Source organism: Marmota marmota, unplaced genomic scaffold (assembly GCF_001458135.2).
Source record: "Marmota marmota marmota unplaced genomic scaffold, marMar, whole genome shotgun sequence".
Taxonomy (NCBI): domain Eukaryota; kingdom Metazoa; phylum Chordata; class Mammalia; order Rodentia; family Sciuridae; genus Marmota; species Marmota marmota.
The window spans coordinates 29811-45170 of record NW_026000227.1 but is presented as its reverse complement, the minus strand read 5'-3'; the positions used below and the strand labels follow the sequence as shown (position 1 = coordinate 45170).

Sequence of the window (15360 nt, the reverse complement as noted above, 5' to 3'; positions counted from 1 at the left end):
TTAACTTTATTTCTTTTTCCATCCTAATCCAATATTTCTTGCAGGTGCTTTCAGTGACCTCTTATGGTGCTCATTGGACCTGTTGAGCTTAATGATATTTATAAAACACTTCAATACTAAGTCCAAACTTAACCAATCAACTGAACAAAGATAATGAATAGGTTAGATTGAAAGGATAAAAGAAATTGAATTTAAAATGTAAAGGACCAGGTTTTGTAAAGTTTCCAAGCTGCACTCGCCTGAAATTCCTGTGGCAGTTAAGACAATTCCCAGAACTGCCTGTTAGATGTGTGTCGAAATCTTCCCCTGACCACCTAGTTACTGAATCACCCCTTCCCAGAGGCCGTGCAGCTCAGCACGTACACATCTCAGGGCTTCAACCAATCAGTTTAAATGTATACCTATCTTAGTGCTGACCAATCACCCCCACCCGACCTGTACCTGCCAATGAATGTGCTAATCATGTTTTAGAGTTGTTATTTGATTTTCCCGTGGTATATGATGATTTGCTAACGGAGGCTATGATGTATGTAAAGCCCCTGCCCTCTCTAAATAATGTATATAAACTCTGCTCAAGTGGTTCTCGGGGCTCTTTGTTCTCTGCTCTTCTGAAGTGAGCTCTGAGCCCCAGGATGCTGGATCCCCAATAAACCCTTTGCTGTTGCATGAGACGGTCTCTTGGTGGTCTTTTCCTCCGATGCTCGCCCGACCTTTTCAAGATTATATGAAAATAAAACCACATCTTTTGGTGGCAACCATAAGTGATGCTATTGCTCTGACATCCTGCTTATTATTCTGAATAATATTATTTTAGTTGTAATCAATAAGCTCTAGGAGCTGAGTTATATGGAGTAAAACATTGACTTTAAGCTGTTTCTTAGCTGTTTAGAGTGTACAAAACTGTCCCAAATAGTCCTATCTGGGGCCAGGGTCCTACCAGCAGATAGTTATATATTTAGTCCTTTGACCTACTTGAATGCCCTTGATAATTTTTCTGATGAGCAGAATTGGACCAACAAGAGAGTAGGAGACTGGAATAACAATTTCCTTCTAGTTCTCCCCCTTCTCCAACTAAATATTCTTCCTGTAGGCACATGCTGATACCTAACTTCCTGCCACCCATCCACCAATTATATCTAGGGTCTCTTACATTCATCCCTATAGGGCAAAACGAAGTGAAACCTAAAAATTCAAAGTGTTCCTGCCAGCGAACCCTTGAACCTAGGAGGACCAAATTTGGGGAGCAAGTGTGGGATGATGAAAGTATCAGTTCTGCCCAGTATCAAAGAAATCTGCAGGAAAAACCTGGGCAGAGATTCCAGTTGATTCATACTTTCCTATTATAATGATTCTGGAGGAAAGAGAAAATTATGCAAACTGCAAAACATACTGTACAGCAGCAATAACCAGGAAGTGTTGTGAAGAAGTGATGGACCAAATGGAGTACTGGCCTCCACTTAACCCAAGAGGCAGGTAGGAGGCATAGGAAGGTTCAGTGTAAATGATTAAATGCTTCAGAAGCAATAGTCTGGGGGCTCATGGGAGGCCACTGCTTTCAGTCCAGTGTGAACAGAATAGTTCCTCTTCCATCCCAAGAATCTCTGTTACTTTTGCCACCACACAATCTAGAGGAAGGGAAGAAATTCTCCCCACCAGTCCTGTGAATGAAGGCTGCTTTGGGCTTTATTCCTGCTAATTCTTTGGTTTTGGACAGAATTCAAATAATGACAAAGGCTCTACCCATTCTTTTTTCTCATCTGTCATTTGCATTTCCAAAGCCTCACCTGCATATTGTCATCTATGATTGAATGTTTGATTTCTTCACCTATGATTTAGTAATAATGACACCTACTTTAAAATACAATTGTGAGGATTCCCTAAGGCAATATTTTTTAAAAACGTGCTTAGTACTGTATTCTTACCTAAAGTCTTTCAAAACTGGTGCATAAGTATCACAGCTGTTATGTATTTATTATAGGTGATGTTTATAACATGAAGATAACTTCTTTATCTTGGTTAATACTTTATAACTTATTCTCTACTTCTAAGATTATCCATTTATTTTTTTCAAAAATTTTAATTTATTCATCTTTCCCGTAACTTTTAACTTCCCAAGTCATTTTATTTTGACTATCTATTTTTTTATTTGTTCCTTTTAGTTACACATGGCAGTAGAATCTATTTTGACATATTTGTAAAAATATGGATTATATCTTATTCTAATTAGGAACCCAGTCTTGTGGATGTACTTGATGTGGAGATTCATTGTAGTGTATTCATATATGTACACAGGAAAGTCGTGTTAGATTCATTCCACTTTCTTATTTCTATCTGCCTCCTTTCCCTTCATTTCCGTTTGTCTAATCATCTATCTAAACCTCTAACTCCTATTCTTCCCTCCCTGCCTTGTTTTGTGTTAGCATTAACATGTCAGAGAGAACATTTGACCTTTGGTTTTGGTGGGGACTGGCTTATTTCACTTAGCACAATAGTCTCCAGATTCTTTATTTACTGGCAAATGTCATAAAGTCATTCTTCTTTATAGCTGAGTGATATTCCAGCTATAATCATATTTTCTTTATCTTTTTGGTGAAGGCGATCCCCCACTCACTGTCTTGACAGGGTCACAGTGAGAAAAAGTGTTGGCAAGGCCGCTCTCCCACTGTCTTGACAGGGTCACAGTGAGGATGAATGCTGGCAAAGCCACACTGGTTGGTAGGAAACCGAAACCATGAGACCCTTTTTTATGTAATTGGGACTTTTCATTTTCATGCTTATGTTTCTGACAGGAGGCATGAGTATGTTAAATGCCAAACAAATTAAATTTCAGATGGCTAGAACATAACAGGTAGTTCATGCCTTGGAGGCTGTTCTACTACCCCTCAGCATATCAAGGACAAAGTAGAAGGCTGTTCTTCTATCTCAGTACATTGTGGATAAACCTGATAATGGACAACAATCATCCTTTCAAAGGTCATGAGAATTTTAGGCACCACATTGATTATATCAACTAGAACCCAAGCCCATATTTCTGGCCTCTTAGAAAACTTAATCAGTATGCTTATTTTACAAAGTTCACCACATGTAGTCTCATTTTTTATTAAGGAAAGTTATATTATACACTTAGGAAAGTTAAAACATATAAAGATATATTCTTCTCTTTTTATAAACCCTTTCTTACTTTACATAGGGATATATGATGAGCATAGTTAATATTGGTGGAAAGTGGATTGATGTTTAGAACTTACTTTCTATTGAGAAAGATTATAAAGATATGAGAACTAGTGCACCTTGACTGAGAAACAAAGAAACTCTTTGAGAAAGCAGCTCAACCAGTTTTATGAGAATAAATTTAGGAATTAATTAAAATAGCTTTATAAGACACAGTTTTAGAATAATGTTAGAAATATTTTATTTAGATTCTTAAGTTTAGAAATTCTTAAGTTTTTAGTTGTATAGGTTTCTGATATGTTTTAAGAATGATTCATAAACTTTAGGATGTTTTAAATATAAGATTTAAGGGGACTTTTTTAGATGGGAATTTTAGATTAGAAATAAAGTACAGGTGTACTTTAGGTTAATGATTGGTTAGGATACTTAGAGTCTGGTTATGTAGTTTGGCATTAGTTAATAAGAAAATAGCATATCTTGGGAAAATTAGTAATTCTTGGGAAAATCTGAAAAATGTAAATTAGTGACGTATTTTATTAATGATTCTGAACTTTTAATAATTACATAACTGAAGGACATATCCTGGAAAAATGTAAATTAATGTTACATTTTTTGTACCCCCAATCATGGTTAAGGAAATGTCATGTCTTGGCAAAATTTTAAATTATATAATCAATGACGTATTCTGAATCTATAATGATGATAAAAATTGTAATAAAAGATGACCCAGAGAAAGCTGCATTAGCTCTCTCTCTGGAGATTGCTCCAACGGAACGACTCCTGTCTCGTCTTTTCGCCGACGCCACTCATCCTTCAGGACTCCCTGGACCCCGCTAGGGCAGGACCCCGGCATCTTTTCATCTGTTGAAGGGCATCTAGGTTGTTTCCTTAGCTCAGCTAATGCAAATTGAGCTGCTACAAACATTCATGTGGCTGTATCATTGTAGTACCCTGATTTTAAGTCCTTCAGGTATATACCCAGGAGTGGGATAACTGGTTCAAATGATGTTTCCATTCATAGTTTCTTGAAGAATGTCCATACTGCTTTCCAGAGTGGTTGTACCAATTTGCAGTCCACCTGCAATGTATGAGTGTACATTGACCACACATCCTTGCCAACACTTATTGTTACTTGTCATTCTGACTGGAGTGAGGTGAAATCTCAGTGTAGTTTGAATTTGCATTTCTCTTGTAAGAGCATGTTACTGAGTTTGTTGTGTGTTTTTTTTTTAATCCTCTTTAAGGCTCTTTGCCATTTAGAATCAAACTATTCCATACTGTGGCTTTGCAAGATTGTTTAATCTGAGGTCATTTGCTTTGTGTTTTCTAATTTCATATTCTCTGTTCTATGTATCTATCTTTTCCTCTAGTAATTTTTTTTGTGGGGTATTGGGGATTGAACGCAGGGGCAGTCAACTGCTGAGCCATATCCCCAGCACTGTTTTGTGTTTTATTTAAAGACAGGGTCTCACTTAGTTGCTTAGTGCCTTGCTTTTGCAGAGGCTGGCTTTGAACTCACCATCCTCCTGCCTTAGCCTCCTGAGCCGATTGGGATTACGGCATCCACTGCTACACCTGTCTCTAGTAATTTTTAATTTAAATAAAATTTAAAAATTTTAATAGTTACCTTTAAGTTTTTCCAATAATATATTCAAAACTATGTATTTTATGAAATATTTTAAAGCAAAAAAAAATAAGCAGCACTTAATTTCCTTTAATGAGAATTTAAGAAATCAGCCTGATTTAGGTCAAAGTTGTTTCAGCCTCTTAGTGCTCTCCAAGAATAACCTACTGTGAATCTTTTTCATTTGTATTCTGAGAGCTAATGTAGAGAAGGAATGTAAACCCAATCTGAATTTTTATTAACAGTAGTTCAAAAACATAGTTTTTGTTTTTGTTTGCTTTTTCATGTCACAAGAAGTTGAGAAGTAGGCAGTTCAGGGATAGTACAGATGTTCAAGGGTATTTTCAGGAATCTAGATTCTGGCTGTCTTTATCTTTTAATGTGTTCCTCCCCTGATGTTTGATCTATGGATGCAAAGATCAACAAGACACAGTTCTCGTTCTCAAAGGATGGCCATCTTTTCTTGACACTCCTCCCCCAGATACAAGTTGGAGGCTCTATGTAACCTCTCTGAACCTAGGCTGGCTTTGACTGTGAAAATACAGCAGACATGATACAAAGATAGCTCTCGGACTTACATATTGGCAGTTTCCAGTTCCTTTCTTTGACAGAGCCCTGGTCTACAAATAAGTTTGATCACTCTGCTGCAAAAACTACAGAGATTAAAGCTACATGGGAGAAGAGGCAACTGTGGAACTCTCCCTTCCAGCCACCCTCAAAAAGGCAGATATGTGAGGGCAATTGTCAGACCTTGCTAATCCAGACCAGCCACCAGCTGTATATCATCAAGTAACCTAGTGGATACCACATGGAGGTAAGGATTCTTTTGGCAAGCCCCACTTGTATTCCTGATCCATTACATTGTGAGGTAAAATAAAATGGCTATTTTAAGTCACTCAGTTTTGGAATAATTTGCTACCCAGAAATGGATGGTCAAGAGAGATGCATATATAAACTGTTATAAAAACAACAATGAAAGTGCTTTAGTAGTTTTAGGGGAGAATAAATTTTGGTGGTAAATTAAGTAATTGTAATAATACATACCCCTTTCTAGCCAACTAGCAATAAACTTGAATCTAAATTATGTATGCTTTTTTTTCCAGTTCATCAATTTCTCTATTATCAAATCTACCACTGTAGTGCCAAATGGCAGATACCTAATTCAAATCAGCCTAATCAAAAAGAAATTCTACTGGGCTTCAGGAGTGAGAAGTAGAAATTCTAAGGTAGCATCCAGGAGATGAAAGAGCACATTCTCCCCACTTTCCTGTTCTTTTCCTCCCTGATTGCTTCACATAGCAGTCTTTCTATATGGAGAGAAGAAGAGAAGCTGACTGTGAATAGCCTCAGATGAGGGAGAAATTCTTCCCCATGTCCTGTTTTCATAACAGCCTTGACAGCTCCTGTGGTCTGAGGTTGAAGTGGTAGGAACTATGAGATGAAGTTGAATGGGAGAAATCATGGAAACAGTTTAAAGCAATGCTTAGAGATTATCATTATTGCCAGGAGTTATTTATACCTGGGCTCAAAAATTCTGAAGAAGTGCCAGAAAAGAGAGACTTAAAAATATACAAAATTCGATGTGGTGCTATGCACTGTTACTTGGAAAATGCCATTTTTTAGGGCATATTAAAATTATTATTAAGTTCCAATAAGTCCAAAGCACAGTACAGACTCCATGCAAAAATGAAGAGTTTGACCTTAGGAATTTCCTGATCTAGTTTTATAATGGTAGATAAAAGTTTAGCCATTTTAATGGTCATAAAAGATATAAATATGAAAAATTCTAGCCTAGTTTGGACCAATTTCTGAATATTGTTAAAAATATAGTTTTATGAAGGGTTCAAAATGTAATTACCTTGAATGATCCATGAACGACAGGCTGTAGAGGCAATGCTGTTCATATTTTAAGTAAGGGAAACAAAATGATCTTATTGATGGATTGAATATTGAAAAACAAATCAACATTCTTTCAAGCAATTAGTATTGTAGTTTCTGTAATTAAATTTCAATTTAAAGTATCTTTATCATTTTAGCAATGATTTTATTCTCTACTCCCAGTAAAAATCTGCAGATGAGTGAGAGTCCTGACTGAATGTGCTCATGCATGCTGGCTATTAAGCGTGGCATTAAGGCAGCTCACAGATATATTAGCATTTGTTATGCTGTCATATGTCCATCCACTTTTCCTTTGGGTTTTAGGGACGAGAGATAGGTTTGTCTGAAAACTCTTGGAGTTCTTAAGTAATGCCTGAAATGCACAACTTTTATTAAGATCTATTTGTTCTCAGCATTTTATCACTCAACTTTAATACATTTCACTGTGCAATGGGTCTGCCTTTATATTTATATGTTTTCTCTGATTACATATGTGATTATTGCTTCTGTTCATCTTAACTTTACTTGTTTGTATATCTTTGCCTTTTTTGTACAGTCAAGGGAAGTTTTGAAAACTTGTCCTCCAGATAACCCCTTTGATTTTTTTTTTACTGTATTGATTGTGTTTTGGGGAACTCATAATGTAGATTGCAGTTCCATGATTGCATTTCAATTGTCTATAATCTTTGCTCATTTCACCTAACAACTTTTTTTAACCTCTTCCTGATTCTCAGCAACCTATATATCCATCACAATTTCTTGTCTCAAACTGAATCTTTCAGCTTTCCTCTTGATAGAGTGTTCCTATTCTTGAGTATTATTGATGTTTAAGCAACAGATTCGAAAATATATTTTATTTCCTGCACTAGATGATGAAAAATATCTGCTTGCTGTCTTATGTCTCAAAATATATTCTTGGGTCCCATGCTTATTTTCTTTTTATTGCCACTCATCTTTAAATGAGACAAAAGCCATTAAGGTCTATCGTTTCCACTCAAAAAGATTGGAATTGTCTAGCTCCCCTGTCTTTATCTATTTGAATTTGCCTGTCAGATCTAATGTAGAAGGACAAAACAAAGTTATGAATTTATTAAACTTACTTTACTGTAGCCAAATTTCCAATGCTTAGCATTCACTTATCTAATACTTTTCCTTTAGGTCTACAATGTTCAGTAGAATAGCCACCATTCACATGTAGCCATAAGTTAATTAAAATTACATAAACTTAAAAATTGGTATCCTCATTGGCACTAGCTGAATTTCAAGTGTTCAGTAGCCACTGGCTGCAAACATGGACTATTTCCATCATTGAAGAATGATGTAGAAGAATCCCATGTTAGAGACCAGCAGAGGCAACTTAGCAAGACTGTCTCAAAATAAAAAATAAAAAGGGCTTGGGATATAGCTCAGTGGTAGAGTACCCCTGGGTTCAATTCTCAACACTGCAATCAATCAATCAATCAATCAATAAAGTACTTATAATATGTCTAATAGTTTATTCAAGAAAGAAAAACAATAGTAGACATAATATTACATATCAAAGACATATAGAGTTAAAAACAAAATGGATATTCTTTGTTCAAGCCAAGTGCTCACTCTAATTTGTGTGATGTGGTCTAGATCATATGACACAGGAGCCCCAGTGCAGAGGGTTTTTCATGCTTGGAACTTGAGGACTGGTGAGGAAGTTAGAGATGGAGACAAGGTGAAATTAATTAGCCCACTGTCTACTTACACTTATCTCTCCGGTGTTTTGTATAGAACATCAGCACATAGTCAATATACCTGATCCATTGTCCTGCAGAGTTTCTGCTGCACACGTTGGCCTGTTTCTGATGTTTATAATGAGTGTCTAATATTTTTGTATTTGTAAGCATTAGGACTGTCTCCTTTCCTGTTTTGTTTCAATAGGAAAAATTGTGGTCTCTTGTCCAGTGGAAGAAGCATACAGGACAAAAATTTATATTGGTGAGAAAAAGGTTGAGTATAAGCTGATTTGAACAGGGGGGGACTACAAGGGAAACCCCTCATTTAACCCCAACCTCAGGGGAGTTCAAACAAATCCTCCTGTCATTGTGACTCTTCATCTCAGCTCTTACCTCATGGCCAAACTTTCTTTTTCTGTAAAGGGTCAGATAGTAAATTTACTAGTCTTTGTAGTCTATACAGTCTCGTTTGCAACTATTCAGTTCTAAATTTGAGGAACAAAAGGAGTCATATTCTATACATAAATAAGTGATCATGGCTGTGTTAAATACGACTTATAAAGACTGAAATCTGGGTTTCATGTGCTTTTTTACCTATCATTCATTTAACATTATTCTTCTGTTAATTCTTTTCAGTCTTTTAAAAATGTAAAAGGATTTTATAGCTTGCAGGTTGAAAACAACAACAAAAAAGTCATTGGACTAGATTTAACCCACAAGCTATAGTTGAATGCCACCCTTCTCTTCAATTGTAGACCACAGTATGAATGTGAAGATAATTTCAATGAGACAGCAGGAGCCTCAGGCAAACTATGCAAAGTAGATGTGTCAGTCAGCTTCACAATAATATAATGAAATGCCTGAACAATTGATCTATAAAGAGGAAAAGTTTGTTTTGACTTACAATTCAGGAGGTATCAGTGGAAGACCTGGTGGCCCCACTGCTTTGGGTCACTGACACATCTTGATGGGAGTACATGAGAGACAAACAAATGACATCAGAATCTAGGAAGCAGAGCATGAGATGAAGGTCCCATAACCACTCTTGGGGGAATGCCCCCAGTGACCTAAGGACCTACCATAAGACATCACCTCCTAAAGGTCCACTACACTTCTTAATAGTGTCACATTGGGGACCAAGCTTTCACATATGGCCTTTGGGGGACACTACCTGTATTCAAATCATAGCATTTGTTAAAAAATTTCCCCAGCCCCTTTCACCTTCCTCTAGGATGGTGTTCATGTGCTCCCTCTGTCCTCTGGCTTTCTCCCTTTATTTAGATTTTCAGGGAACTTACGCAGGCTCTTAGACTGCCAGGACACCCACATTGATGCATCTCACAGGTCTGTTTTCCCTGTCCCTAGTGGCCCTCACCACCCCACTGCTGAGGCTTCAGGGATGGAGTGGTAGTAATTGGAAATTAGTGAGAAATTAATCTATTTTGAAAATTTCACATGGTCAGATATAAGTCTCCATTTGGGTAAATGTTTTCTTTAAAATATAAAGATGTAATTTTTGAATTGGTATACTGAGTTGAAAATAAAGAAAGCATTCCCAATTTTTTTTTGCCTACTCCTACCCCTTCCATAGTCTCTTATTTTTGTAGGTAGTGGGTACCAGGGATGGAACCCAGGGGTACTCTACCACTGAGCCACATCCCCAGCCCTATTTTGTATTTTGTTTAGAGACAGGGTCTCACTGAGTTGCTTAGCACCTCGCCATTGCTGAGGCTGGCTTTGAACTGAGATCCTCCTTTTCGGCCTCCTGAGCTACTGGGATTACAAGTGTGTGCCACCGCGCCTGGCCCATAGTCTCTTCTATTTTCTCATGAAGTAGCTCAAAAAGAGAGGGTTTCATTGCTGACACTGAATTTCAGAATAGTCACCAACACCATCCCTGGCATCTCCAGTTTGGGCCCCATGGCTCTCTAAAATGCCTAGACGTGTGCCTCTTTGTTCTCATCAGATTGGCACAACTCAGGGGCCTGTGGATCTTTTCTCATCCCTACTGAGGGACTTCTGAGAGGCAGAGTGTTCCTGAGGGTCATTTCCTTATCCTTCCTGAGTCCAGCCACTCCAGAGACCTGGAACTCACTCTGTTGGCTGCTGTGATTAGGAACTCCGGCTGCCAATTAAGCCTGGCAGGGACAGGGGATGGCTACAGCAATAGCCCCACAAAGCTATAAAGTTCCAGCAGAGCCCGAGGGGCCTCTTCCCAGACATTCCTGCAAGCAGCCATATTGGAGTGGAAGGGCAAAAGCAGGTGGGTTTCCACAACCAGTATTCTATGTAAACCCCTTTCCATGTTTCATTTTTCTCCTGGTTACATAAGTACACTGTATGTCTTGTAGTGTGATTTTGCCAGGCTTGTATTTCAGACCAAACTCAGCTTTGCTAGGAATTGGCTCCCCTCATTGCCAGCCCCAATTCCTTGGCTGCAAAATGGTTCTTTCCTGTGTCCTCTGCACACAGTTGGGAGAGATGCAGGTTCTTTCCTGCACAAGGATATTGTGCATCATGCCTTTCAGTTCAGTTGGGCTGTGTCTTTGATCTCTAAACACTTCAAATCCTGACATGATTCGGGATTCCTAAAAATGTGGATTCCTTTAATTCTCCTTTATCCCCTCACTTTGCTTGTGGAGGGACTACTCTGGCTATTGCTTCCCACTGTGGCAGTGGAGGTGGCACTGGAGGTTTCTTCCTTATTTAATTATATCCAACCTCCTGAGTCCCTAATATTCTTTATGCTGAGTATTAAATTACAGTAAAGTTCTCTGCTCCCTTTTTTGTTTACCCACCTTCTTGAGAAGCTGCCTATCTGTTTTTCGGTTTTGCACCATGGAGCAACCACCTTGTTCCACCACCTTGAAACCCCCATTGGATGTGTTTTATTTATTTTTTCTCANGGTGAGATAGTTCTGCAGCGCGGGGCGAAGCCATGGGAGATGAGGTTGAAGTGAGTCAAGCAGCTCTGGATGCCGGGCTCCAGGATGGGGTTGGGCCGCGAGTTCCCCAGGGGAGATCGGTCCTGAGCCAGCAGGTCGGTGAACTATTTGCATATCTGTTTTGTAGCCAGGAGCATGTTTTTTCTTGTCACTTGCTCTTTGGGATCAGAATGTTGTCAGTTGAGAAATTCAGCTACTGCTTTGGCAGGAAATTCGGTTTCCCACAGGTACCCAAAGTCCCTGGCTAGGTGGACGGCTTCTCCCTCCACTAGTGATGTGAGCAGGGTAACGTTGGCAGCTTTACGTCTCCCTGCTGGCAGATTTAATCCTATTTTGTCCAGTTTTTCTCTTAAAGATCTTCCTCCATTTTTAGACTTCGCCCTCCTGAGCACTCCGCCCAGCAGCGACGGGTTTAAGACATTCGGGCGGTGAGAGGCACCGCTGCACTTCCGCCACTGTGACCTTGTACTTCCAGGTCTGTGACCTTGTACTTCGAGGTGGAGCTGAGGAGTGAGAGTCCACCCGGAACTGAACAGAAAACTTCGTTGGGGTTCACCACGCCACCAAAGAGGTTGTCCTTGCTAATAGGGATGGCGGAGACGGCGTTGCTGTTGGACTTGGACAGGGACACACGGACGGGGCCTTTCTTAATTACAGTTTGATCTGGGATGTTAATACCCGGGTCTTCTACATGCAGGAAGTCCTCGATGGCGTGAGGTAAGCAGTGGATCGGGAGGTCTCCGAGTCCCGAGCCAAGCCCGTGCGGGCCTGGCAGGAAGTCCTCGTGCCGCCGGTAGTCCCTGCGAAGATCCAGGCGGACAGCTGGTGGGGCAGCNAAAAGAGGGCTTGCATGGGTTCAACAGCTTTTCAGAATATGAAATAACTAACTCTCCTTTGAGGGTAGACTGAAATGTTCAATGCATTAATGAAATCTTGGAGTAGAATTACACAAGATGTGAATACAATGAGGCAAGGATGATTGAGACCCATTTTAGAAGCTGCGTACTAGAGAAGGAATGTAAAACTGATTATTAAAATAAAATATTAAAGTAATGCCAATGTGATGTTTGAGGTCATTGGATTTGCTGGGATCACTTCGGTTGTCAGTAATTAATAGTATTTTGAAATTAAATTTAATTATTGTTTTGACTCATTCATTATCATTGGGTGGCCAGCACCTCACCAGGGAACTCTTGCCTGCTCAGAGGAATAAAACCTCTGAAGAACTTAAAGTCTAAAATAATTAGTAAAGAACAAAAAACAGAGTCAGAATTAAAGTTTTAAAGGATAGAGCACCTGATAGGTTCAGCCCACACAGGAGCTGGAGCTGGACAACTAAAAAATGGCTCCTGTGGCTTATATAAGATACTACATCAAAGGTAGGGATACGATTTTAGGGGCAGAGTCTTGCTTAGTGATGTCTGGCAGTCAGCATATTGATTGGCATCTTGGCAGGTCATACCCATCTCTGAGAGGCTGTGGGCTGCAGCAGGTCACCCTATCTCCCATACTGTGTGGGACCTTGGGCAGGGCTGAATAGGACTTACAATGTAGCTGGATGGTCTTGTCCAGAGGAAATTTCCACTGGACATTCCCAGACACCAGATTCTCCTATTCACTAGGCTGTGGTGCCAGTGTAGTCCACACATAGCCCATGGATGGCTCTCAACAATTCAGGTTGAATAAGTCTACCTGAAAAGTTTGTATAACCCTACTATAACTTACATCTACACAGGGGCCTTGAATACATTAATAAGTTTAAAAATGAGCTTTAAATATACTAATTTTTCATTATAGTTAATATTGCTTTATTTTATAACTTCATAATTCTTAATAAAAGTTTTTTTTCTTCATGTTTTTAGTATTCAGAGGGTTTATCCTGGTAGTCATTTGCTGTCACTATTGTTCAGTTGCTCAGAGTTACTATTGGATTGGATTATGATCATAGTGCCCACTGCTATTGCTCAGGAGAAACATGCACAATGACACCAAAAGCAGTGTAAGATAATATTCTTTGTTAGATGTCTTTTTAGTATTATATTTATATTAATCAAATTAAAGTGATTTGCAATGATAGAACACTACCCAAAATGACTTTAGAATTAAATTTCTTTTCAAATGTGAATAGAACACTTACCAAAATAGGCCATGTGCTGTCAGCATTCTCTATGCCTGGGGAAACCCTTCATCTTTCCTGTTTGCTGGAATCTGGATTGTACTTTTTCCTTGTGACCAGTTCAAGGACACCCTCTATAATCAAACAATGTAAATGTTGAAATTGTAGTTATTGTGAAAGATCCATATACTGAAAACTATAATTCATTGGTGAAAGTATTTGAAGAAGACACAAATAAATGGAAACACAGTCATTGCTCATTAAAATTCTCATTAAAATGTCTTTAATATCCAAGCAGTCTACAGATTTAATTAAATCCATATTAAAATTCCAATAACATTTTGATTTTTATTTGTGGCTGAGTAGTATTTTCATATACATATGACATAGTTTCTTAATTTATGTATCCATTGAACACAAGTTGATTCTGTATATTCTTGGCTATTATGAATAATGCTGCAGTAAACATGTGAGTGCAGATATCTCTTCAGGAAACTAATTTCATTTCCTTTGGATATATACCCAGTAGTGGGATTTCTGTGTCATATTGTAGTTCTATTTTTAATTTTTTGGGGAACCTCCCGACTATTTACAATAATGGATACACTAGTTTTAGTTTTCACCAACAGAGTACAACAGTACATCCAACCCAACATTCTCATTTGTACTGTTTGCTTTTTGTGTTTTCTTCTTGATATTTATTCTATTATTATTTTGATTGACACATAGTGTTTGTACAAATTTATGAGGTACATTATGATGTTTTGTTTTCTGCCTATATCGGGCATTGTTCAACTTTGAGTAATTGGCATATCCTTCATCTTAGACTTTTATTGTTTATTTATGGTGAATGCATACAAAATCCTCTCTTCTAAGTGTTGAGATATATTAATCCATTGTTTTTCATTATATTCACCATTCCATGCCAGAGAGGATCAGAACTTATTCTTTCTCTCAAACTGTAAAATTGTATTCATTAATGAGCCTTTTGCTATCTCCCCTTTCCTCTATACTTCCAATATCTGCTAATCACTATTCTACTCTGAACTTCTATGACATATTTTTTGTATTCTACTAATAAATAAGATGATGTGATGTTTGCCTTTCTATGCCTCACTCATTTAACATAATTTCCTACATTGTAAAAGAATTTCATGCCTTCTATAGCTGAATAATATTCCATTGCAAAAAATATGCTATATTTTCTTTACAACTTCATGTATTGATTAATGTTGAGATTGATTCTATATTATGGGCAGTGGAGAATAGTGATTTAATAAACTGTTAAAAAGAAAAAAAGTTCACAACTCGGCAGAACTTTTCTTTGCTGGCTCCAAGGCCCGTTCAGTTCTCTTAGGCTCCACCTGAGGGCGGGGGCGTGGTCCGACGGGGAAGTCGAGGCACCTGGCCGAGTCCACAGCGGCTGCCCACTGGCGGTGGAGCGAGCAGTCCCGAGGACCCGGGGCACCGGAGGGCGGCGGCAGCGGCAGCAGCAGCAGCAGTAGCAGCAGCAGTGAGGGTCGCCAATCTGGAGCTGTCACCTGCCGGTGGGGGAGGGGCCGAGTGGGTGGGCGCGCGCGGGCTGGTGAGGCAGGCGACGGGCGGGCGGGGCCGAGGCGGGAGGAGAGCCTCACTTTCTGTGCTTCTCCTCTTTGTCACTGCTTTTGGCGCTGTTGTCCGTGTGGCTGTTGGGGTTGTTGCTGAGGTACATTTTGTCCATGGCCTTGAGGGCCTCGGTGAGATAGTTCTGCAGCGCGGGGCGAAGCCATGGGAGATGAGGTTGAAGTGAGTCAAGCAGCTCTGGATGCCGGGCTCCAGGATGGGGTTGGGCCGCGAGTTCCCCAGGGGAGATCGGTCCTGAGCCAGCAGGTCGGTGAACTATTTGCATATCTGTTTTGTAGCCAGGAGCATGTTTTTTCT

General features: G+C 39.2%; 1 pseudogene; it reads right to left on the bottom strand.

Annotated features, from left to right (window-relative positions):
- Window positions 1-11281: 11281 nt before the first annotated feature.
- Window positions 11282-15328, bottom strand: LOC107133726 (annotated as a pseudogene).
- Between the last annotated feature and the right edge of the window lie 32 nt (window positions 15329-15360).